Below are 27876 nucleotides of genomic sequence, written 5' to 3'. Positions count from 1 at the left end.
CATACTCCATTGTTGATTATCATATTCAAGGAGTCACCCTTTTTGGTACATGCGTCAAGCCTCTATTAAATCCATTACTGGTAAAGAGTGTTTTACCTAATTTTGCTGCCAAATGTCAATGTACGTACTACAAGTGCACGCTGTAAATATGAAAAAGTACATATAAAATGGCTATTTTTTCCATATGTGGTAAAAACATGTGGGCAGGCTTTTTTTGCTTTTTGTTTTGTTTCTTCCAGAAAAAAAAGAGAAACAACATAACAAATTATTGTTATTAAAATATACTAAAAAATAGGAAAAAGGAGATTCTAGTTTATGCCATTTAAATTGTCCTTCTTTCTGTGGTGTCTTAGGTTCCGTATTTGTCTATTGGGCAACTATTAATCAAAAAGCTAATTGTATTAACTATGTTTTCTGTATTCTTGTTGCACTGGCATTTGTAGCCTACCAACTGAGGATAGACTGCCCCTCTCAGAGCTGTCCAATTATTAAAAATAGCAAAGGCCTCAGCAGGGAGCATGCCTTTCATCTGCAAACTAACCAACCCAGAGCCCACACCTTTAACTATCTTCTTAAATTCTCACACAGCAAGCCAATATTCCTCCTGCCCTAAATCAACACAGGGCCAGTATCAGACAACTGAGGACTGCCTCTCAGAATTATTCAAACTAGCCAATTCAAAGCCATTTGCCTTCTCCCGCCTTGTCCTTCCCATGGAAACTCCTACCCCTTCCCTGGGATCTCTTTGGCTACTTGACCAAATTGGCGCTTCCCCGTGTAGCCCTACGTAGTGTGGCGTGCCCCTTTGTCTCGGAAAATGTAAGTGATAAATTCTTTATTCAATTACAAGGATCTCTCCATGTCATCATTTGGTCACTTCCATAAATTAAAATCCCATGGGTATAACCACTGATACACGTTCTCTTCACTCAATGTCATTGTCCAAAGCAGTTGCATCTGACAGGGAGTAGCTCACTCTCCCTTTCTCTCTCTCTCTTTTTAACATGTTTATTTCAGTCTAATTCACAACCACCATGACAATTCAGCTTAAGAACAACTCCATCACCACAAAAAAGATCTCTCATGCCCACCGCATTCAATTGCTGCTCCCATTCTCTGCATGAGGCAACCATTGATCTGCTTTTTTGTCTAGATGTGTCTGCTTTGGATATTGCCAACACATAAAATTATATAATATGTAATCTTTTTCATGTGGTTTCTTTCCCTTAGTTAATGTTTTTGAGGTTCATCCATGTTGTAGTTCATTCATTCCTTTTCATTGTTAAATAGTACTCCATTGTATGGGCAGAACACGTTTTGTTTTTCCACTCACTAGTTGATAGATATCTGAATTGTTTCCAGTTTTTGCCTATTAGAAGTGAAGTTGCTATAAATAGTTGTTTGCAACTCCTTATATGGACATATGTTTTTATTTCATATACATATTTAGGAGTGGAATTGGTTCTTCACTTAAGAAACTGCAAAACTGTTTATTGAAGAAACTATATCATTTTATATTTACACCAGTAGTAGTGTATGAGGGTTCTAGTTTCACCCACTGTCACTAACGATTGTATTGTTTGTCTTTTGTTTTTTGTTTGTTTGTTTGTTTTGTTTTGTTTTGTGTTTTGAGACAAGATCTTGCTCTGTAACCTACGCTGGAGTGCAGTGGTGCAATCTCAACTCACTGCAGCCTCAACCTTCCAGGCTCAAGTAATCCTCCCACCTCTGCCTCCTGAGTAGCTGAGAATACAGGCACATGCCACCACAACCAGTTAATTTTTTCTTTAATTTTTTGTAGAGACAAGATCTTGCTATGTTGCCCAGGCTGGTCTGGAACTCCTGGGTTCAAGCAATCCTCCCGCCTCGGCCTCCAAAAGTGCTGAGGTTACAGGAATGAGCCACCATGCTTGGCTGTCTTTTTTTCTTTTTTTTTTTTTTTTAATTGTAGCCATTCTCATAGCTAGTTTGGCTTTCAATAATTTGTTTATGATGTATGTAGCTTTGGAGGTCTTTGTGTCTATTCCACTCTGAGTTTGTTAAGATACTTGAATGTGTAGGTTAAAATTCTTTTATCTAATTTATGAAGCTTATAACTATTTAGTTCAAATGCTTTTTTCTTACCCGTTTTCTTTCTTCTTCCTTTCTGGGACTGCTATTGTGTGTATATTGGTATGATGCTCCATGGTATACTAAAGGTCTTTGAGACTCTGTCCCCCAGGCTGGAGTGCAGTGGCACAATCTCGGCTCACTGCAAGCTCCGCTTCCCGGGTTCACGCCATTCTCCTGCCTCAGCCTCCTGAGTAGCTGGGACTACAGGCACCCGCCACTACGTCTGGCTAATTTTCTTGTATTTTTAGTAGAGATGGGGTTTCACTGTGTTAGCCAGTATGGTCTCAATCTCCTGACCTCGTGAGCCGCCTACCTCGGCCTCCCAAAGTTCAGGGATTACAGGCATGAGCCACCATGCCTGGCCCTTCATTTTCTTTTATATTCTTTTCTTCTTTCTATTTTTCTTCTTCTTCTGTTTTTTTTCTTCTATTCTTTTCTCCTTCTGTTTTTCAGGATAGATACTTTATATTGATCCATGTTCTTCCCTCTGCCATCTCGAAGCTGCTATTGAGCTGCTGTAGTGAATACTTCATTTAATCATACTTCTCAAATACAGAACTCCGATTTGTTTCTTTTGATAATTTGTCTATATTAATATTCTCTATTTGATGAGTCATTGCTGTCATACCTTAATTCTTTAAACATGATTTCTTTTAGTTCTTTGAACATAATCATAGCAGCTAATTTAAAGTTTCTGCCTGCAAGTTTAACATCTGGGACTCTTAGAGTCAGTTTCTTTTTTTCTCAGTCTGGGCCACATTTTTCTCTTTCTTTATGTGTCTCATGATTTTTGTTTTAGTGAAAACTGGACCCTTTAGGTAATACAGTACAGCAAGTCTGGATTCTGGTTTTGTTAGTGGAGGTTGTTTACTTTGATATCTTATTGTTTGTAGTGATTTCTTCAGTAGCTTTTCTAGATTAAGTCAGTGCATTTTGTCTCCCCATGAGGGTGTTCATGTCTCTGCTCAGTTTTTTAAAAAATCTTATTTTTATTTTAAAATTTGGCTTCTTAGTGATTACTGCTGTGTCAGAATAGGCTTAGTGGTCAACCAGTGATTGATCAGAGGTTGTGCTCAAACATGTTGAGCCAATAAGCTCTTACTTTTCCCAGTGGATCTGTGTGTCAGTTAGGGAACAAAGTTCAGACAGTTTAAATTACACTGGACCCTCTTGTGTTTCTGCACTGGAACGTAGTATCATGTCCAGCAAGGGATGTATAGATAGTTCTGTAGTCTCTTCTGCCTGTGAGTGCAAATTTGCACATGTGTACAAACTTTAAGACCTGTAGGGATGTATGAGCCCTCAATGCACACAATGGCTGTCTTATTCACTAGATCTCTCTGTTTAATTTTTGGTGAATCTGCCGTCCTGTTGTTTGTCCCAACCAGGACCATGATGTCAGACTAGCTGAAGCATTGGCTTTTCCTGTTGGTTTGTTACCCAGATCACTATTGTTTCTGACAATGCACAGGGGCATGTGGTTTTTTCACTTTCTGCTCCAAACCAAATCAATCCTCTCTAGCAACTAAGTACTGGTTTTCACAGTATGCCCTTTCCTGGTAGAGTTACCACAGTGAAGTATTTAGAAATAATAAAAGAAGCCCCAGGCAAAAATGCTATATACTCTTACTGACCTTACCCAGGGTTTGGCCATTTTTCTTAATAAATGTTTCTCAAATTTCTGTATGCCTATGGCCAATTTCCAGAGTAATGAAATGGTTGTTTTATCAGATATTTGGAGGGTTTTTGAAATTTATTTTTGGGTGGAGGGCTTGCCAAGACCCTCCCTCCATCATTCTAGAAATCCCTATGCTTCTTTTTCATGGCTTCATCAAGATTTAGTGAAGCCATAAATGATTTTAAAATTCAACTTTCCAAGAAGCTAAACTTTGGCAAAAGAATGAAAAACAAGACCTGGGCATAAGAGTTAACTCTTTGAGGCTTTTTGAGATTGCCAGGATTAGTGATATTCCTAAATTACCTCGGTTAATAGAATTTGCCACAAGTTTTCAAGACAGTAAGAATTGATGGTGTCAATTTTAGCAGTTACATAACAAGGATGCATGGAAAACAGAAAGCTATTCAGATGCAATAGAAGTTCTAGCAGTCAGAAAGCAGCTAACTCAACATCAATTTTAGACGTCATCCTCTCAAAGAAGTTCTTCATTGCCCTCTCCTTAAGGGCATGTGCCATTAGCTTCTCTCTGTCTCTACTTTTACTGTGCTCTGTCCACCAGCTAATGGGACTTTACTCATATTTGTTCCACTCCATGGATTCCATTAACTCATGACTTTTGGTGACTCATGGCATCTTTACTATTTTCCTTTTTATGTCTCTCTAATTCTTTGTCACCTGGTGTTTATGACATTCTTCATGCTGCACATCTAAGCTTTTCAGAAAAGAGGATCCAATTGAATTTTATAGTACATGGCTCCTCAAAATTTAATGTGAATATTAATCATCTGAAACCTTTGGTGAAATGGAAATTTTGGTTCTGAAGTTCTGGGGTGAAGCTAGAGCTTCTCATAGGTAATACTAATGCTGCTGTTACATGGATCACACTTTCACTAGCAGGGCTCTAGTAAGCACCTAAAAGAGGATGCAGCTCTTGCAACAAGGTGCCATGTAGGCCACAGACAAGCCTTTAGTCTGTGGTTCTTGCCAATGAATCCCCTATTAATCAGTCGTGTTCTGAGCCACAGGATTATATGGTACAAAGTTTGGTGACCTATGTATTAAAAGAAAACTTGGGAGGGATTTTTATAGGTGGTAGATATTCTATATATCCTACCCAGTACACATACATTTTGGTGATTTTGTGCTAAATGGTTCATGTTATATTTGCTGATCAAGGTAAGAACTCACCTTGGAACTTTGCTAGTATATGAAGGGTTGATGGACAAGTCTCCACAATTTCAAAATTTCTCAAGGAAGACTTAGCATCAGCGTTTGCTCACATGGTACTGTAGAGCTGTGAGTTTGCTTCTTTCTCTCTCATTCTGTTTCTCTCTCTCTCTCCCTCTCTGTGTCTCACTTCCTCTCTTTCTGTATCTCTCTCCCTATTTTCATGTTTTCTTTGTTTTTCCTTTGCAGTTGGATTTCTGAGTAAAACAATTTTAGATCGTCAAATTAATTTATTCTTGGAGCTAATAGCTGTGGAGACATAAACAAACAATATTTTGAAATTCATAGGACCGGACTATGCAGGAAATAGCAACATAGAAGCAAATATTCTAAATGAGCTTTAAAAACAATCACCAACCAACCAATCAGACAAACCTTGAGATTAGGTGAGACAGGAAGAAATGAAAAGTAAGAATAACAAAGGTAAAAGAGAAATACTCAAAAAAAGAAAGTCATATGGCAGACGTCCTACTTGCCCTCTTTACTCCCCAGCCTGTTTACTGTAAGTCCACCTTGTACAAATCACCTGTAGTTTAATACATGTTCACAATGATAATTTATGAAACAAAACAAAATCTACCCAGCAACAGAAGGTGACATGGATGACAAACATGCATATGAATACTTATATATATATATGTGTGTGTGTGTGTGTGTGTGTGTGTGTGTCACACACACATACATATATTTTTGTCTTTTGGAAATGGAAATAAATTCAGAGTATTCTGTATCTATTTTTGTCTACTTAATTGGATATCAAGTTCTCTGTATTTTCAGGTTAATTTGAATACTTTGCATACTATTTAGTACCTACCCATTTTAGTGATATCTATCTCTCTATCTCTAGCAATCTATTTGTCTATATGTCTATCACCATAGTAGATAATGCTCTTTTATGTTTTAATTAATTAAAGACAGACAACAATGGGTCAAACATTGTCCTACTGCTTATAGAAAGGACTCATTCTTATTCATCTCCATTTCCCTGGTGCCTAATGCAGTGCTTAGGTACATATCTAACCCTAACCCAGTATGGGTCTGACTTCTCTAAGTCTTTTGTTTGTTTGTTTGTTTGTTTTTATTTATTTTGAGACGGAGTGTTGCTCTGTCGCCCAGGCTGGAGTATAGTGGCATGATCTCGGCTCCCTGTAACCTCCGCCTCCCAGGTTCAAGCAATTCTCCTGCCTCAGGCTCCCTAGTAGTTGGAGTTACAGGTGGGTGTGCATTTCCACATCTGGTTAATTTTTGTACTTTTTAGTAGAGATAGGATTTCACCATGTTAGCCAGGCTGGTCTCAAACTCCTGACCTCAGGTAATCTGCTCACCTTGGTCTCCCAAAGTCCTGGGATTTCAGGCATGAGCCACCGGGCCCAGCTGCCTTTTGGTCATTTATAAAACAAGGAGCCTATACAGGATGGTCTCTTCTCCATTATATTTAAAATGCAGATTTATTTTGAAGGTTAAAGAAAATTGAGAATTAGCCTACGGAATTGTCGTGAAAAACACATCCACCTAAAGTGTCCATTTTCTGCTGACATATGGCTGGAAGACAGATGCAAATGATAGGCATTTCCTCTAAAACCTCAAAGCCAGAAACATATATCCTGTCTATGTCCCGTGATCAGTAGGTATAAGACTGGCATGTTTTCTTTGGAATCCAGAAAGCATTTGGAACCACGCTGGGCTTGGCAGAAGCTGAAACTAGCCAAGGCCTGATTCTGATCATTTACAGCTGCTTCCCAGTCTGTTGTCATCATACCAGACTCTAATGAACCCCAAGCCAGGCCTCCCTGCTGTGGCTTCCGAAAAGGGTGGAGGCAGCAACTCCTTTATTAAATCAGCCTTCCAGTTAGTGCATGGGAATATTGTTGCTGGAGTGCTCTTATCAACTGAAAAAACTAAAGAAAATCTCTCCCACCATGTCAACTGGCTTGATTACGAGACAATATTGATCTCATTTGGATAAATGCAAAAATACAAAGTAGCAGAGCCGTACTTTTTAATAGATAATGGTAGCTACATGAAAGAAAAAATATTGATTACCGAGTTATGTACACATTTTCTTCACAACTGGAACAATTTAATTAAGCATAATCTATTAGGGTAATGATCGAAAACATTAATAGGTTGCATTTCAGCATATTCCTAAAGAGATTACTATAAAGACTAAAATAAAATATCACATAATTTTCAGAATATGATCATGAATTTGATATATAGTTCTAGGAGTTAAACAAAGAAAATCAAATCTATGAGGTAATCTTTTCAAAATCTCAAGAAATACAGCATCTAACAAAATACCTGATATGTAGCAGGGGCCAGGACAAACGATTTATGAAGAAGGAAGGGAGAAAGGAAAGATGAGAGGAAAGGAAGGAGGGAGGGATGTATTCTGTTCAGAAACTTTAAAGAGTAAGTAGAATATTAAAGAATCAATCAGGAAAATGATTTTTAAAGTGTATATCCACATTCCTTATAGTAATATGGGGTTGAACTGTTATAGAACAAAACATCAGGGAAAATAATCTCTCTGGAGCATTAAAAGAGGGAATTAATTCTTGACTTCACTAGAAGGATCTATTTGCTATTGTGACTAGTCTAATGTATCAGGAAAAGAAGCAATATGGTATCATCTTAAAGCACCCTTGAAATTTAAACACTAAGATAGATCAATTTAGAGAAACATGGAGGACTTTCATCACCTATTAATAACAACAAAATTTTAGTAGGGGTTGAGTAACTATTCCACAGTTATTCTTATTTTAATGTTTCATGGCAGATGACAAAAAGTACCTATATAGGAATATGTTGTAAACATGATCACATAGATCTAATCAACGCTACCCTCTGAAGCAGTCTTGCAAGAAGACAGTTAATTTTAGGCAACAGTTCAAATCATTTCAACACAGGTACCTATTAAGATTATAATGCCATAGTTGCCTTTCCTTTTTAAAATAAAATCTAAAAAGTTCTTGAAATAATTTTTCTTTTAAATTACTTCTTTAAAAAATATTAGAAAGGTATCATATTTGAAAGATCTGTAATTCATAAGACAACATTTATAAAATATATGTGGAAAAAATATAACATGAATATAGATATCCATGTATATATAAATAAAATGAATGACACTCTAGAATGGTCCAAGGAGAACTGAATTCAACTTTGGTATAGAGATAGCTATGTGACCCCTGGATAACGTTTGCTTTCTGGGCTTCAGACTCTTTAATGTTAAAATTAAGAGGGGGCAGAGTATGTTTTATCTTAGGCATTTTCCAACAATAAAATGCCAGAGTCTCAAATATCTGCAATTTGATATTTCAATTTAGGTACCATAATAGTCCAAAAGGCACAGAAGAGTCTTTGTATTATTTTTGGAAAGCATGGTCTCAGGACAATTGCAGCATGCATGACACAGCTCCAAATGTAGCAAACATAATATGGTAGTATAATTTAATACGATGATCATAGTTCCATTTATGCCCTATTTTTACCCTAAGTAAAATTACTATTGATTTATTTCTAGAATCTGCTTTTGGTCAACATATTTTAAATAAAAAATAATCACAGAAGATTAAATATTCCAGTGACCTCTGTGAACTATGTCCTAAAATATTCATCTTACCCTTCCAGATAAATCCTCAGGAGGGTTGGAATAATACTGCGATAGCCATCATAATATAGATTTGCTTTTTTATATTATTAATTGGTAATTGTTATTCATATTTAGGTATATCAATATATTGAGATCATTACAAGGAACATTTTCTCAAAAACTGAAAAATAAATTCAATCCCTTTGAATTACTTAAGTAGATAAGAACCACTGAGAGTCTTTATGGTGAACAGAAGGTTTTGTAGGAAGAAATCTGGAGATAAAAAATCATCAGAATGAACCAGAAATAGGGAAAAGGAGACAGAATAGATGCCTATTTTTGGAAAAATGAGGAACAAGGAAGACAAAGAGATATGAAGAAAGCGAATATCTCTTCTTCAACATTATTAGAAAGACGGTAGGCTATTGTTTTAAATATGCAATTGCAACTGCAAGAATGGAATTTATATTCTCAATGTGAAATTCTGAAGTCATTATTAAGAGAAAGAGATTGCATAACTACTGAAGCTCAGGCTAGAAAGTCAGACTATCAAGTATGCTGATCAACCTGGTGTCACTTTGGAAAATCTCTTCTTCATGTGGAAAGAAGCAAGATGCCACACACTTTATTTGAATAGAGAAATATAACTCTGCTTGAATAGGGCATGAATATTGTCTTCTCTCAGATCCTTGGGTTATTCACTCGTCAAACCACTATTATTTGGCTTCTATAAGTAAGGAACTGGTACCTTGGTGTTTTTAGGGTTAGCCTCTCAAATCCTTTTTCAGAGAAAAAAAAAACTATTTCAATGGAGATCAAGTGCTGTATATTTTGTAAAAACATCTTCACTCTCCAATCACCCTCCCTCAAACCAGAAGCAGTGTCTGAATAATTCCTTTAGTAAATTCTAACCTAGCCCAGTTTTGATCAAAGGTAAAGGCAATCATGACATTGTGGTACCTCCACTAGATGGCAGCAGCAGGCACCCATGAAGTGCCGGGTCACCAGGGGTTTAAAAAACAAAAAAAAGAAACTTAAAAAGGAAAGGCAGGAGAATTTCAGCAGCAGAATCTCAGACAGAGACCTGGAAACATACAAGATTCAAGATGAAAAAGAACAGGAACAAGGGACTAGAAACAGAAAACAATCACTAGAACTTGTGCTGTTACGGCTGTTGAAGTTGGAGCTGACAAAGTATGTGGAGAGTCCCCCAAGTCTGGCCAAATTCATTCTGCCCTGTGTGGAGAAGCTGGCTGGAGACGGGACATGCTTAGCAGGACTTCTCTGAATTGCTGCAAAGCAGAGGGGATGGGGCCGGCTACTGGCCCATGAAAGCATGTGAATAATCAATGTAGGCACAGCTTTTCTCCCCTCTGTACTACCCATCATGCTAAATGTTTAGGACTCACCTATCTGTGGCATCCCATGGACTCCCGTTTCTTACAGAAACCTCACAGTGCAATCCTTTCCTAACTACAGAATTTGGATCTCTTACCCAAACCAGAACACTTTGGAGTGAAACTATTGTGGTTAATAATCATGCGTGAACATCAAGCACAACTTAGGTTGTTTGGGCAAATAGAGATGTGTGGAGATCCAGTTCCTCACTTTCCTTCATGACAACTTTTAAAGCTCTCAGAGCCCTGGTAAGTAGATGAACTGAACTTGCCTTTTCATTATCTCTTCTCCACTCAAGGGTGCCTGGCACAGAATAAGCAAACACTCTATAAATAGAGCTTGTGGAGCAAATGAGTAATGGTGGCTGATGCTGTGTTAGCATCTTCAAAAGACATTTGGTCCAATCTCCAAATTGTATGATTTTACAAATGTGGAAAGCTAAGATTCAGAGAAGTTAAGTGACTTGTTCAGTATCAATATAGCAGTAAGTAGCAGAAACAGGCTAGCTCCTGACTCCTACACATGTATTTTTCTGTATCAGTGTTTCAATAGGGATCTTAGAATGAGTGGGCAACACAAACCAAACTAACAATTCAGCATCTTTGCCCTGCGTGAGTCAAGAACTTAAAGGAAGAATACATTACAAATCATTCATCCAAGAGGAGACATTATGACATGATGCTCTGGAGGGGGCACCAAAGCAAGTGTGCAGGAGACAGACATGGAGAAGAGATAACAAAAAGATGAGTTCAGTTCATCTACTTACCAGGGCTATGAGCAACTGAATAGCTGCCATGAAGAAAAACAAGGAACTGGGGAAAGTGACTCTCCAGGCAGAGGTGACCTGGAGAGACTATGACCTATCTAAAAGGTATGGGGGCCAGGCACAGTGCCTCACTCTTGTAATCCCAGCACTCTAGGAGGCCAAGGCAAGAAGGTCACTTGAGGCCAGGTGTTTGAGACCAGCCTGGCCAACATAGCAAGATACCATCTCTACAAAAAACATTTTTTAAAAAAATTAGCTAGGCATGGTGACATGTGCCTGTAGTATTAAATACCTGGGAAGCTGAGGTGGGAAAATTGCTTGAGGCCAGGAGTTCAAAGCTGCCAGGAGCTATAATCATGCAACTGCCCTCCAACCTGGGTGACAGAACAAGACCCTGTTTCTAAAACAAACAAACAAGAAATAAAAGGCACAGAGTGCCATAGCTGTAGTAGATGGCAGCCAGGTTGAAACACTGTTTCTTCAACAAAGACTTGTGATATAGTTTGCATATTTGTCCCCACCCAAATCTCATGTTGAATTGTAATCCCCAATGCTGGAGGTGGGGCCTGGTGGGAGGTGTCTGGAGCATGGAGGCAGATCTCTCCAGGTTTGATGCTATCTATGTGATAGTGAGTTCTTACCAGATCTGGTCATTTAAAAGTGGGTGGCACCTCCCCACTCCCTCTCTCTTGCTCCTACTTTTACCATGTGAAGTGCCTGCTCCCGCTTCAGCTTCCACCATAATTGGAAGCTTCCTGAGGCCTCACCAGAAGCAGATGCTTGTACTATGCTTCCTGTACAGCCTGAAGAACCCTGATCCAATTAAACCTCTGTTTTAATAAATTACCCAGTCTCAGGTATTTCTTTAGAGCAAGGCAACAACAGCCTAATACAACCTGAAAGTACAGATTTTATGTGATATCTTCCCATGTTTTTAGTGTAAGCAAAGTTGTGAAACTTTTGTAAGCCAAATCGATATATCTTTGGTTCACCTTTGACCTATAGTTACTGTGGTTCTCAGCCCCGAGATCATACCTCTGGATTTGCTGTTTTCACGGGTTTAGGGATGTGGCCTGGGCAGCAAGATTTATCAAAGCTCCCCAAGTGATCTGTGGTGCAACCACAATTGAGCCTTACAATTTAAGATGCAGTCATCATGGGCATCAACTGGAAGTTTGCTAGAAATGAGGAATCTGGAGTCCCACCAAATTCTGTTGAATCTACATGATTCTACTGAACCAAAATCTTTATTTTAAGCAGATCCCCAGGTGATTGATTTGAGAAATCCTGCTCAAGAGAAGATCTATTCAGATAGTAATACTAATACTATGTCATTTAAAAGTGTGTGGCGCCCATCTCTCAACTCTCTTGCTCCTGCTTTCACCATGCAAACTGTCTGCTCCTGCTTCAACTTCCACCATGACTGGAAGCTTCCTGAGGTCTCCCTCAGTTTCCATTTGGCAAACAACCCAAGCCAATGCCAGACATAAAAACTGTGACTTCACTCCCCTTCCTGCTTATCTTCCAAACCTGTCCCCCAACATCCCAGAATGGAAGAGGAGCCTTTACATTTTCTTTTATTCTGGGGTGCTTTTGTTTTGTAACAGTTTTGTTCTTGTGACTGGGTATGAACAAGCATTAAACTAGTTCAGAAGAGAATGTATCTCAACACTTTTTCTTTGATAGGGCAGAACTTTAATTATGCTGCTACACTAAACAAATCTTGTCCCAGGGTCTCCACAAGAAGATAGCTCACCGAAAAATTATTATCAGCTCTCTCTCTGAACAAGAACTCGATAAATCTTAAATCTAACCTCTGGCTATTTTTTTGGTTCCACATCACTAATTTTATCATATATCTTTTTCACCTGTCAGATGTCTCCAGCATAAATGTCATGGCACTCTCCCTTATATGACATAATCTCTAAGTTTAAAAAATCTCCCCACTGTACAACAGAGAGAACTTAACGTTTCTTTGTCATCTGACAGTCCCAAGTTCATTAATAGCTGTTAGAATGCACTGGCTTCCCTTTAGGGAAACCTCATCTCCATTTATTTTTTTCCTCCTGAGAAAAAGTTGATTAGCCCCAATCCCATCCAGGCAGTCAGTCAATAAATGTTGAAATGCAATAATAATAATGACCAAAAAACATCATGTTCTTCTTTATCCATGGAGGTTGTCATGGTTACCACTAAAATCTTGTTTTGTTTCACCGGTCCTTCAATTCTTTTACATAAGATTTATCAGGATTTACTGCTTACCCTCTCCTTCTCCCTTCACTTCCTTGAGAATCAGTGATTGTCACTGATATACTGCACCTGTGCTGTATACCTGTGACTATTTCAATTTGAAATAAAATACATTATTTCTCATATAACTTCAAGTCCAAACTATATGAACACATTTAAAGGATAGAAATATGAGAATGTTGTCATAAAAATCACAATACATGACTTTTCCAATTGGATCAAATTGCAAAAGTAAGTGAAAAAAAAATAAAATTTTTATAACTAAGCTACTATAGTTTCCTATTGGATTAACAAATGTTTCTTCTTTATCAGAAACACATAAGACTATTCGAATACTGCAAAAAATATTACTTTCACCCCCAAAACAATCTAAAGCAACTCCTGCTATGTGTGTCTGCAACCCTAAACAATAGTCTTTCCCATAATGTATGCATGGAAATTTTCCCTTGGATTATGAGTGGTATTAATGAATCTTGATGATGTGCCCCTCCCAGCCTACAATATTACCCAATAGTGCTACCTAAAATATTCATTGCATTAGTATGTGTGTCTGCCACATTCAATAGCCCTCCACTCTAGTTTTCTATGGGGCCACAGCTTGGCTACACGTTACAAAGCTGCACATTCATTTGTTAAACAGCCTCACTCATCATGTAGTAGCAGCTATTGGCTACATTCTCATTCATTCATTGCATCAGTACAGCCCTGAGACTCGATTGACTGGCTTAGATCTCATCTTTGCTTATTTCATTTTGTGATTTAACATTTATCAAAAGATTGGGCTTCCAAGAACTAGATATATCTGTAATTAGATCTGTATGTTATAGGCAACCAATGTCTACTTGTTGCTAGTCCCATGTTGAGTGACCTTAGTTACAGGGTAGTAATGAATGTTCTTTCCTCTGCCCATAGGCTCAATTATACAAAACTGCCTATTTGGGGCCATGATAATCTACAAATTGACAGTGTTGTATGATTCAGCCAACATCCCTTATTCAGTTAGGGACTAGAAAGGAAGAGGATGCTCCCTCTTTAGTTTTGGTATACCTACGGCTCTCAAGTTCTGCAATTCTACCCAAAGTTCCAGATTCTCAAGCCTAACTAAAAAACTGGAGGAGCTCTGAAATTCTTATGAGATACATGAACTTATTCAAAGTCAGGCAGATAAATCATAAATGAATTAATTGTGCTTTCTCCTGCTCTTTTATCTCACTCACAGTTGCTAGAAGGCCAGCATAAGGAAAGCACAGAAGAATAAACACCATAAACATTTACTAACAGAAACTGCAAAGGGTAAGGAAGACAGAAAGGCCAGCATAATTGCTTTCTTTTGGAGCAGGGAGGCTAACGTAAAACTTGTGTCTCTCACAGGGCTTTGCCACGTTCCATATCCAAGAATATGTGGGGATTCCTTTGAAAGGGAGATAGAAAAATCAATGGCTAATATTTTCCAAGTCTCATCCAACCAAGAGATACAGGATAGTTATTATACTTGGGACCATAGTGCCCAGTGCAGTTCTATTTGTTCATGACTATGATGAGGATACTGAATACAAATATAACTTAACTAAATATAAAGAGAAGTGTCAGTTTGAGACAATCACATACCAAAAATGGCATAGGGGAAAATGAGAAAACAATGAAATAAGAAGTATGTCCACCCCATTAACTCATATTTCATAATGATATATAGAAGACTCGGTCCTATTATGTTCTACAATTTTTCACTTCACTCACCCCCTACAATTCTATGGTTTGCTTTATCAATTTATGAACTTAATCACAGAAGTGGTGAATTTTATACCTACATACCTGTTAACTAATTTTCTCTTGTAGATTCTCCACAGTATATCATACATAGCTGCCAACAAGCTGTGTGCCCCTTGCACATGTTATTAAAATCTATGTTTCATATTCTTCATCTTTAAAATAAAGAGGCTGAATGCCACAGCTAAAGAATAGCAGGAATACTGGATTCCAGTGGGGAAGCTTTTGTGATCAACTTTGTGTTCCTGAAAGTAATGAGGAAGGATACTGTGGTTGAGTTTTTCCCAGATGTGGAATAAATGTCATGTAGGACCATGTGAGGGGACATGAACAGACCTTCTTTTGAATAATTATGTATTTTTTAAACTTCTATTATGTCAATCGATATTAGTTTCTTGATGGTAATATAATTAAACAGAAACAAAATCATTGGAACTATTTAGGGTTAAAAGTGAAAATATGTTAAGAAACGTAGGAAGTAAATATTGATAAGCTATTTAAAAAGGTGACAGTGAATCACTGGGGTCTGGAAACAATGCAGGGGTGATACTCAATGAAAAAACGGGAACCATGTTTACTAGTTTTTTTTTTCCCAAGTGGTATTATCTTTGAAAATCTGATAAATAGAACTATCTTTTCAGAATTTGCTAACAGTATGTTTTTATGCCGTGTTCTTCATTGATAACCTGAATTCTAAGAGTCAGATCCATTCACAAAGCTGTTCTTTGAATTCTGAGGCGTTCTGACCTTCTTCAAAGCCATCGCCAAAGAATCGGTAAGACAGAGATGTGTGGGTCACGACTGGAAGAGCAGTAAATGGACATGACCCTCTGTAGCCCAGGAAAAATCACTGTCAGTTCCATGTTCTTACACCATCACAGATTCCCGAGGGCTTGCATTTGCCTGGCACTGTGCTAAGCCCTTTGCAAGCAGTATCATGTTTCCTTGTAACGATCCTATAAAGTAGATTATTTTATCTCTATTTTATGTAGAACAAGATTACTGTGTCCTGGTGGCCTAATTTGAAACTGGTTGAGATAAGGTTCAAACCCAGATCTTTGTAATGACAAACCATGGCACTATTCTGGATCTTTAATGAGGAGTGATTTTGAGAGAAATCTAATTGTTTCTGATCAAGATCCAGAAGTTTTCATTATATTTGGCTGGCACTTCAAAACATGGAATTGTTAGGTGCAATGTTCCACCTTAAATTAGGTGACAAAATACTGCTATGACCAAAGGAAAAAGGGGAATACTGTAAATGATCGTGAGTTTTCATCCTAATTTTCACCATGATAAAATGATTTATTTCAAAGGATTTTGCTATTAATTGAATTATTTGATTAGAAAGCCAATTTTTTTTTTCTAGAATCATTTTATCTTCTGCCACTAAATACAAAATAAAATTCACAATGTGGGAAGTTAACTAATAAGTGTAAAGCTTTATTTTTATTTTTAAAGGTTTAAGCTCACCTTATACATAATACAGTCATTTTCTGATCTCATGTGGTGTCAATCTAAAGATAATGCATTCTAATAAATTCTGAGGACAACAGAATCTTTGTGGTGCCTGTGTACACACACACACACACACACACACACACACACACACACAGAGGAAGCTCTAGCATACCAGTTTAGGCCCCAAGGATAATCTAATTTCCCCCAAACCCAAAGACCTTCTAAGGAAAATATTAAAATGGATATAGGGCCTGGATCATGAGGTCCTGAAAATGGAATTGGGACTAATAAAGAGGGGGGCAGTCTTTCTTGGGATAATTTTGGTTTTGTAGTTTGTGTTGGGAAGGATTTTTTGTGTCTCCTTAGCTGGTCCCACTCATGTGCCTTCTGATGTAACTTCCTCGGGCTTTCTTTCAATGTTTCAAGAAGTGGCTATTAGATAATTTTGATCAATGATCCCTTTCTGCTTGTATGAGCAATCTTAGAGAATAATATAAGTTCTGTCTGTAGAGAACCCTTTCACCTCAGGGGAATGTATATTAGTACTTAGGAGGAGAACAAGTCAATATAACTAAGATCAAGTGACCAAAGAGATATACATGATGGTGGCTTAATTTCGGGAAGCCTCCCCAACAGAAGCATCAGAAATAGCAAAGATACCAAATAAGGCATCAGAATAGTGAGTGGCACCAAAAAATAACAAGAATTAAGCAAATGACTTCATTTCTATCAGCCTCCTTTTACTTATGTGTAAAATGGGTACAACAGTCATTCTTTATAGAGATATTAAAGGGGTTAGACTATATGAAATACAATTTGATACACAAAGTTCTCAGCATTGGCCTGGCACATACTATGCATTCACTAAACAGATGCTACTGTAGAAAGGCAGCATACTGACAAGGACATAGACTCTTTGAGATCAGACTGCCTGAACCATTGATCACGCTGACTATGTGACCTGGGGCAAGTCAGCTAACCCCATTGTGCATCATCTGTAAAATGAAAGTAGTCATAACGTTATTTTATAAGATTGTTGTAATGATTGAGTTAATACATATGAAGCCCTTAAAACAATATCTACCATTTAAGGAGAACTCAAAGAATGTTAGCCATTATTCATTATTATAATTCAGGATGCTAATTAAATCTTTATATTGTTTGAATAATTAAGCTACTTTTATAGGTAAAGTTTTTCAACTCAAGCAATTAAAATTTTTAGTTATTTAAAAACCAAATAAAAATGTGGAAAAGAATTATGTAGTGTGAGTGTAGAATCATAATATTATTTTTTAAAAAAATTTTGAAAGGATGTTGTAAATGTCAAGAATAAAAAATCATCCAGTTTGATGTATTTTATAGTAAATCTCTAAAATGTACACATTTTGATATTAATACAAATGTTAATAGACATTACAGGGGCATAAAGCTGAATTTTGTCACCACATAATTTATGTATTTGGCATATTGTTACCACGAGCTGCTAAACACGTTTAGGGAAAGTTATACTATTCACTCCAACATTTCCCCAAAATGACTCTAATTCAGAGCTTTTTATTTTCATAGCTCGTTACACACCTCCTTGAAAGCATAACTTATGTCTCAGATGACAAAAAAGTTAAGCCTGAAATATTAACTCTACTATTTATTCCACAGTGTTGAAGAGTGAAAAAATGAAGACCACCTGGTCAAGATTACAAATCCAGCAGTGGTTATTTTTGCCTCTCTTCAGAACTCCTCCTTCTAGCACCCTCCTGTTTTCCCCTTGGACCTACCCATCATTCTTATTTTCACCATTTTTGTTCCACATTTGCAATGTTCCTGCTGTTTGTTGGAGAAGGAAAACAGTGAACATGATACTGAGGCGAGAGATGTCAGTGACGGGGCACATTGCTGTAGGGGCCAGGCTTCATGATGGGCACTGCACACATGTTAGCTGTAGTCTTCATATAGCTCTAAAAAAATGGGTATGGTTATCCTCTTTTTCAAACAAGGAAACTGAGGCTCAGAAAGTTCAAGTTACTTGCTTACGGTCACACAGACACTCTATGTCACAGTGAATATTCACAAACAAGTCTGTGTGACGTTCATGCCCTTACTACACGTCCCTACCACACTGTTTCTGCTGAAAGTCCCTTTGTGGAAGGGTTTGGGTCTTTTGTTATCAAACTAACAACAACAATAACAAAAACAGAACTCAGCAAAGAAACAAAAAAATAATGAAAGAAATGCAGCAAAAGTTGATTCTTAGGTTTTTTGGCTTGTAGAACAATGAACATATTGTCTTTATTCCTTATCCCCAAATTTTCTAAAGTGAGCATTCAACCTCTTAATAATGTGAACAATACAAGTCTAGGATGATGAAACAAGTATTTTTTAAAAACATTTTTTTTTTGCCAGGTGCAGTGGCTCACACCATAATCCCAGCACCTTGGGAGGCCGAGGCAGACAGATCACATTTAACAGGAGTTTGAGACCAGCCTGGCCATCATGGTGAAACCCCATCTCTACTAAAGATACAAAATATTAGCCAGGTGTGGTGGTGTGTGCCTGTAATCCAAGCTACTCAGGAAGGTGAGGCAGGAGAATGACTTGAACCCGGGAAGCAGAGGTTGCAGCAAGCCGAGATAGTGCCATTGCACTCCAACCTGGGTGACAGAGAGAGACTCCGTCTCAAAAAAACAAACAACAACAACAGCAACAACAAAAACAACAAATTTTTTTTTTTTTTTTTTTTTTTTTTAGGAGAAAGTGCTTTCTAATAAGGGCTTAAGTTATTACTCTTCCCACTTGTGTTGGTGTTTATATGGGGAACACAAAGATTTTATAAAGAAAGAAATAACAACAATGAAAAACCAGTCAAACAAGTAACAACAATAGCAATAAAAAACTCTTCAAGATGCAGAGAAATGTATAATTTAGTTTGGAATGGGAAATAGCAAATCATATTTGTCATTTTGAATTAGGAACAATCTTAACATTTCTCACGCCATTCAGCTAAATGTCTAGATTTGCTGTGATCTGAATCAGAATTAAGATTCAAAATGTCTTTTCCAAGTTTTTAATCTTTATAAGGCCTGGATTCCAAACCTTGCCTCATGGAGTAAGCCACTTACTCAGTAACAGCTCCACCAAACACCCAAAGGCTTGAGCCCCCTTATTTCCTCACTGTCTCAACCTCTGTCCCTCACTCCCTTCCTTCCCTTCTTTCCACCGACACTTAACAAAGGACCCTGTTCGAATGGGCAGTATGGTCTGTATGCACCACTGAATCAGCACAGGGGAACTGGGACACACCAGACATGCCTCTTCACTCCCTACCTCAGCTGTTTCTCAGTATGTTTTCTTCCAGCCACACCATTGTGCTTCCCCATAAACTGAACGTCTACCTGAACCGTTAGGATGGTTTTATTTTATTTGTTTATGTATTTATTTTTTGAGACAGAGTCTCGCTCTGTCGCTCAAGCTGGAGTGTAACAGTGCAATCTTGGCTCACTGCAACCTCCGCCTCCTGGGTTCAAGCGATTCTCCTGCTGCAGCCTCCCATGTAGCTGGGATTACAGGCGTGTGCCACCACACTCGGCTAATTTTTTGTATCTTTAGTAGAGATAGGGTTTCACCATGTTGGCCAGGCTGATCTTGAACTCCTGACCTCATGATCCACCTGCCTCGTCTTCCCAAAGTGCTGGGATTCCAAGCGTAAGCCACTATGCCCTTAGGATGGTTTTGGACAGCTGGTTTTCAGCACAATGTCGCTTAAAACATTAACATCTAGTTTGGAGTTTTGTGTTTTTTCCTTCCTTTTTTCCCGAGGCCCTGTTGACATTTTTCTGAATAATTTTCTGAAAAATTATTTCTCTTTTTCTCCTTCTCCTTCTCCTTCTCCTCTCTCTCTCTCTCTCTCTCTCTCTCTCCCTCTCTCCCCGCCCCCATTTAATCAGCTTGGCTAAGTTTAACCTGGTAGAATCCATGTATGGGAGTATTTCATAAGGTGATGAAAGATAAGAGAAATATTATCAATTTAATTATACATTATTCATAGATATTAATATCAGATAATGAGACACTCTTTTCTGTTTAAGTGTGGGGAAATAAGTTAATTCTAAATCAAACCTAAATATTGTACCTCATGCTATAGTTTTATTTTACTTCAGTGCCGCCATTACCTTTCCTCCCCAAAGCCATGTATTTTCCAGCCACAATCCTCTAGTTGGTTTTAAATCCATGTCCTTCATTTAGAAGCACAATCATCCCCAATAGCAACTTTGTACTGACCCATTGTCATAAATATAGTCATAAAATATTCAAGAGCAGCATATGGGTGAAGGGCTTTGTTCTATTTTGACTGAAGGAAAAATATAAGTAATTTTGATCAGAGTCTAAAGCAAAAAGGGACAGAAAAGAGATCAAAGTTACAACTTAAAGCTTGCTGAGAAAATGCTAAGCATTATGTAAAGTGCAGGGCATCATCAGATACAGATGGGAATGATGCTGAGTCTTAGAGAAACCTTTCTCTCTGCTTCATGTTTCTCTCCACCTCATCCCTCTGCCGTTATCCATTATTCTCCCACACAGGTGCAGATGCACATACAAATGGACACATACCAAAACCAGGGGGTAGAAACAAGAATTTAACATTATGTAACATTTCCTTTAACTTCCTGTAACTTCATTCTATAAGTTTCCTGTCCTGATTTAAACATTCCTTATCATACCATTAAACGAGTTGATTAAACCCTTTCAAGTTTAATTATCTAGCATTCAAAATTAACTTGTAGGCCACTTGCAGTGGCTCAGGCCTGTAATCCCAGCACTTTGGGAGGCTGAGGTAGGCTGATCACTTGAGGTCAGGAGTTTGAGACCAGCCTGGCCAACATGGTGAAACCTCATCTCTACTAAAAATTCAAATAATTAGCCAAGCATAGTGGTGCACACCTGTAGTTCCAGCTACTTGGGAGACTGAGGCAGGAGAATCACTTGAACTTGGGAGGTGGAAGTTGTAGTGAGCTGAGATCATGCCACTGTATTGCACCCAGCCTGAGTGACAGAGAGAGACTCCATCTCAACAACAACAACAAAAAGAAAATTAACCTGTAAAATTACCACATTCTACTTTTAAAAGCTGAAAATCACTAAGAAAATTTGTGTACATCCTTATTACCAAAAGAATTTAAAAATAAACGTGGCGTGAATAAAATAAATATAAATATAAAATATATTTCAATGTAAATATATTTAAATATAAACATATATTTATATTTATACAATTTAAATATAAACTTTTATTTATATTTATACAATTTAAATATAAACTTTTATTTATATTTAATATATTTATTTTATATAAATAAACATAAAGAAGTTGAAATCATTTTTTAAATCCAAAACCTTAATTTCCTTGTTTGTACAATGCAAATCATCATACTTGTTTTACTATCTGCAATGAAGGTTTGTGATGATTAATAATGAGTAACTGGATTGGATTGAAAGATGAAAAGTATTGATTCTGGGTATGTCTGTGAGGGTGTTGCCAAAGGAGATTAACATTTGAGTCAGTGGGCTGGGAAGGCAGATCCACCCTTAATCTGGGTGGGCACTATCTAATCAGCTGCCAGCAAATATGAAGCAGGCAGAAAAACGTGAAAAGACTAGACCTAGGCCCTCAGCCCTACATTTTTCTCCTGCGTTGGATGCTTCCTGCCCTCAAACATCATACTCTAAGTTCTTCAGTTTTGGGACTCGGAGTGGCTCTCCTTGCTCCTTAGCTTGTAGGTGGTCTATTGTGGGATCTTGTGATTGTGTGATTAATACTTAATATGATACAATACAATACTATATACACACACACACACACACACACACACACATATATATATATATATATATGTAAAGGGGAGTTTTATTAAGTATTGATCCTATAAGTATATATAGTATATATATCCTATTAGTTCTGTCCCTCTAGAGAACCCTAACACCGATTTTGGTACTAGGAGTACCCACTAGTATATACAATACAATACTATATATATATACACACACACACACACACACACACACACGCATATATGTAAAGGGGAGTTTTATTAAGTATTGATCCTATAAGTATATATAGTGTGTGTGTGTGTGTGTGTGTGTATATATATATATCCTATTAGTTCTGTCCCTCTAGAGAACCCTGACTAACACGAATTTTGGTACTAGAAGTATCCACTAGGAGTGGGGTCCAGAATAGGAGAAGTTTCTGCAACAGGTCCAGGCTGCTGTGCAAGCTGCTCTGCCACTTGGGCCATATGACCCAACAGATTCAACAGTGCTTGAGGTGTCAGTCGCAGATAGGGATGCCATTTGGAGCCTCTGGCAGGCCCCCATAGGTGAATCACAGTAGAGACCTCTAGGATTTTAGAGCAAGGCCCTGCCATCTTCTGCAGATAACTACTCTCTCTTTTTTTTTTTTGACATAGTCTCTCTCTGTTGCCAGGCTGGAGTGCAGTGGCGCAACCTCCAATCACTGCAACCTCCACCTCCTGGGTTCAAGCGATCCTCCTGCCTCAGCCTCCTGAGTAGCTGAGATTACAGGCATGCATCACCAAGCCCAGCTAGTTTTTTTGAATTTTTAGTAGAGACGGGATTTCACCATGTTGGCCAGGATGATCTTGATCTCCTGACCTCATGATCCACCCACCTCAGCCTCCCAAAGTGTTGGGATTACAGGCATGAGCCCCCATGCCTGGCCACTACTCTCCTTTTGAGAGACAGCTCTTGGCCTGTCACTGGGCTTTGGTGGAAACTAAATGTTAGACTATGGATTATTAGGTCACCACACAACCTGAACTGCCCATGGGTGCTTTCTGACCCATCTAGCCATAAAGTGGGTTGTGCACAGCAGCATTCAATCATCAAATGGAAATGGTATACATGTGATCAGGCTCGAACAGGTCCTGAAGGCACAAGTAAGTTACATGAAGAAGTTGCTCAAATGCCCATGGTCTCCACTCCTGCCACCCTGTCTTCTCTTCCCCAGCCTGCATCGATGGCCTCATTGGGATTTTCCTATGATCAGTTGACAGAGGAAGACAAGTCTAGGGCCTGGAAAGCAGATGGCTCTTCATGATATGCAGGCACCACCCAAAAGTTGACAGCTACAGCACAGCCCCTTTCTGGGACATCCCTGAAGGACAGTGGTGAAGGGAAATCTTCCCAGTGGGCAGAACTGTGAGCAGTGCACCTGGTTGTACACTTTGCATGGAAGGAGAAATTGCCAGATGTGCAATTATATACTAATTCATGGGCTGTAGCCAATAATTTGGCTGGATGCTCAGGGACTTGGAAGAAGCATGATTGGGAAATTGGTGACAAAGAAATTTGGGGAAGAGGTTTGTGGATGGACCTCTTTGAGTGGTCAAAAACTGTGAAGATCATTGTATCCCATGTGAGTGCTCACCAGCGGGTGACTCAGCAGAGGAGAATTTTAATAATCAAGTGGATAAGATGAACCGTTCTGTGGACACCAATCAGCCTCTTTCCCCAGCCACCCCTGTCATCGCCTAATGGGCCCATGAACAAAGTGACCATGGTAGTAGGGATGGAGGTTACACATGGATTCAGCAACACAGACTTCCACTCACTAAGGCTGACCTGGCTATGGCCACTGCTGTGTGCCCAGTTTGCCAGCAGCAGAAACCAACACTGAGCCCTCGATATGGCACCATTCCTTGGGGTGATCAGCCAGCCACCTGGTGGCAGGTTGATTATATTGAACCTCTTCCATCATGGAAAGGGCAGTTGTTTGACCTCACTGGAATAGATACTTACTCCAGGCATGGGTTTGCCTATTCTACGCGCAATGCTTCTACCAAGACTACCTTCCATGGACTCATGGAATGAATGCCTTGTCCACCATCATGGTATTCCATACGGCATTGCTTCTGACCAAGGCACTCACTTTATGGCTAAAGAAGTGTGGCAGTGGGCTCATGCTCATGGAATTCACTGGTCTTACCATGTTCCCCATCATCCTGAAGGAGATGGATTGATAGAATGGTGGAATGACCTTTGGTAGTCACAATTACAATACCAATCAGGTGACAATACTTTGCAGGGCTGGGGCAAAGTTCTCCAGAAGGCCATGTATACTCTGAATCAATATCCAATATATGGTACTGTTTCTCCCGTAGCCAGGATTCATGGATCCAGGAATCAAGGGGTGGAAGTGGAAGTGGCACCACTCACCATCACCCCTAGTGACCCACTAGCAAAATTTTTGCTTCCTATTCCCATGAAATTACATTATGCTGGCCTAGAGGTCTTAGTTCTAGAGGGAGGAAAGCTACCACCAGGAGACATAATGATTCCATTAAACTGGAAGTTAAGATTGCCACCAGGCTCCTCCTACCTTTAAGTCAACAGGCTAAGAAGGGAGTTACAATGTTGGCTGGGGTGACTGATCCAGACTATCAAGATGAAATCAGTCTACTACTCCACAATGGAGGTAAGGAAGAGTATGCATGGAATACAGGAGATTCATTAGGGTGTCTCTTAGTATTACCATGCCCTGTGATTAAGGTCAGTGGGAAACTACAACAGTCCAATCCAGGCAGGACTACAAATGGCCCAGACCCTTCAGGAATGAAAGTTTGGGTCACTCAACCAGGAAAAATTGAAACACAACCTGTTGAGGTGCTTGCTGAAGACGAAGGCAATACAGAATGGGTAGAAGAAGGTAGCCATCAATACCATCCACAACCACATGACGAGTTGCAGAAATAAGGACTGTAATTGTCATGAGTATTTCCTCCTTCTTTTGTTAAAAGCATGTCTGTGCATATATACAATTGTATTAAGAAAATATCTTCATTTTATTTCCTTTCTCCTTTATAATGTGACATAATATTTATTGACTTCATGTCATCATTTAAGTATTTTTTACTTTATGTAATAGCATTTGGATTGGGGATTGGTGTGTTTCTGGTTGTACAAAGGATAGTTGTTTTATGATAGATGGAATTATGACATTATTATTGTCTTTATTTGAAAATTATTCATGATCTCAGGAGATGTATATGGGTTCAAGTTGACAAGGGGTGGACTTGTGATGGTTAATACTGAGTGACAACTTGATTGGACTGAATGATGCAAAGTATTGATTCTGGGTGTGTCTGTGAGGGTGTTGCCAAAGGAGATTAACATTTGAGTCAGTGGGCTGGGGGAGGGAGACCCACACTTAATCTGGGTGGGCATCATCTAATCAGCTGCCAGCAAATATAAAGCAGGCAGAAAAACATGAAAAGACTAGACTGGCTTAGCCTCCCAGCCTACATCTTTCTCCTGTGCTGGATGCTTCCTGCCCTCAAACATCAAACTCCAAGTTTTTCAGTTTTGGAACTTGGACTGGTTCTCCTCGCTCCTCAGCTTGCAGATGGCTGATTGTGGGACCTTCTGATCTTGTGAGTTAATACTTAATAAACTATCCTTTATACATAAACATATATCCTATTAATTATTTCCCTCTAGAGAACCCTGACTAATACAGGGTTACATGAAATAACTCATCTGAACATATCCAGTGCATTTATTTCTTGGCACATTTTATTCAATAAGTATTAGCAGAGAATCCACCTATTGTTGCACATACTGAAATGAACTGCAGCCATAGAAATATATAAAAGCAGAAGGGTCTCAAAAAAAAAACAAAACAAAACAAAACAGCATAATGCTTATTTTCTTGCTAAGAAGCCTAGTAGTTAACATAATGGTTTCCTTTTGAAGCATCTTCCTTTTCTATATAGAGAATCTGGGTCTTCAAGACAATCAAATTGGTTTTTCCTAAGTGGATTCCATTTGCAGCAGGCCCCCAATGAAAACCATCTATCTCCAGTAGGCCAAGATTAATCAGTTCTACTCTGGCTTCATCTCGCCTGAGTTTCATCTGCTAGTAAAATGATAGTACAGCAATGAGGAAGACGGTATGCCAGGAAGAAAAAAAGAGTTTGAAATCAGCGGATCTACTCATTTCCCCTGCACCTGGGCCAGGGTTTATGTCCCAAAGAAAGAGGGGAGGAATGATCTATAAGCTCTTGAATGAGCAGGGAGAGGAACAGCTGTCGACAACAAATTGATTTCATTGGTTGAGTCCCACAGCAGCAGGCAGGGGGGCTGGAGTGGCTGCGGGCTGCTGTGCTTACCCACCAGGGCAGTTAACATCATTAAGACAATTCCAGAGCGCCTAACTGGAGAAGTAGACAGAAAGAGGATCGCTGCAGAGAGAGGAAGGCAGAGAGGTAGAATCCTGACCAACAGGGCACTCCATGGGCCTTAAACAGAGAAAGGAACAAACAGCAGGGTAAATTGCAAAATACTGCTTGCTACCCTGTCTTCATGACAGCTGTTTCCAGATGAGAGAACTATTTCGTCTTTTCAGTTCCCATTGTGCAGCTTTCTTTTCAGTATACTGAGTTCTCTGTGGAACTTGCCATATCTCCCTACGGCTTATGCAGATGCTTTATGAGATGAACCCCATGTGGTTTCCACATCCATTCTCTGTGTGCAGGAAGACAGAAGTCTCCACATCTTTCGGATACCTTTTATGGGAGCAAGTTTGCCTCACGTCAAAACACAGGACCGGAAAAGCAGGATGAGACACAAGCACAGGAAACTGCTGTCTACAAGAGCCAAATATTTAGATCCTAGAAAAAGTTTGCCAAAGGCTTCATTTCCTGCATATATGTGCCAGACATACATGTCTAAGGGTCAAATTTCTGATATGGTTTTAATCCAGTTCTTAAAAGTACATGGTTTACATATTTGAAATCGCCTGTGTGTATAAAAGAAGAAACTACATTCATGGTGTGGAAATCCTTTTATTGATGAATTTTAGCAGTGGCTATCTCTGTATTTACTTGACTAGTGGTTTTTGTCTAGTATTGTTTGAAAATGCAGATGTAAAGACTTCTTTCAAACAGAAGTAACTCCTGTAAGGGATAAAGGAAGAAAAGGCTCCTGTAATTCCACTGGATCTAAAGTACAGTCAGTCCCCAGTTTAGGATGGCTCAACTTGACTTTTTTAATTTTATGATTGGTTTATCAGGATGTAACACCATCATAAGTCAAGGAGCATCTGTACAGTAAATTGTCAGAAATATGCCACCACTACTAGAATGATGGATGAGTGGCACAAAAATAAACATTATCCAACTGCTCTCTACTTAATGAAGGCAAATTTATAGAATATTATAATTTCTCAAAACATATATAAGACTCATTGCCATCTTTTTTACCTTTTAGGAAGGCTTAATAATCAAAATCAAAATGTTTACTCACACTGCAGAAGTGCGTACTTTGTGATTTTTTTTTTTTCCTTAATCACGTCTCAAAAAGAAACAAGAAGAGAAAGAAAGTCCTGTGTTCACAATTTTCTCCAGCATTAAGGATGACCCCTTGCTCACCATTTATTTCCTAAGGCACTGCTTAAGTTGCATAGATCCAGAGGTGACAATAAAAGGGCAGGAGAGATTTCTGCTCTCCATGGCCAAAAATGTGCATTTGACATTAATAAGTCCTTCATCCTCCATGATTCTTATACATGTTTTGATGTTCAAAGGAGAGCCTCTACAACATTCCAAGTAC

The 27876-nt window shown here is 38.6% G+C and overlaps 1 protein-coding gene and 1 long non-coding RNA gene across 3 annotated transcripts in view; both read right to left on the bottom strand.

Moving 5' to 3' along the window:
* The window catches only part of LOC105481070 (protein kinase cGMP-dependent 1), a 1243906-nt gene that overhangs the window by 848215 nt on the left and 367815 nt on the right, over positions 1-27876 (bottom strand). The gene's annotated exons all lie outside the window — the stretch shown is intronic.
* LOC139356232 (uncharacterized) overlaps positions 1586-27876 on the bottom strand; it is a 39937-nt gene continuing 13646 nt past the window's right edge. Inside the window, exon 2 of the long non-coding RNA XR_011607760.1 lies at positions 1586-27221. This is a non-coding gene — a long non-coding RNA (uncharacterized lncRNA). The remainder of the gene's footprint in view (positions 27222-27876) is intronic.

This window comes from Macaca nemestrina, chromosome 9 (assembly GCF_043159975.1).
Source record: "Macaca nemestrina isolate mMacNem1 chromosome 9, mMacNem.hap1, whole genome shotgun sequence".
Classification (NCBI taxonomy): Eukaryota; Metazoa; Chordata; class Mammalia; order Primates; family Cercopithecidae; genus Macaca; species Macaca nemestrina.
Note: the sequence above shows the minus strand (reverse complement) of the source record. Positions and strands in the feature narration are given on the sequence as shown.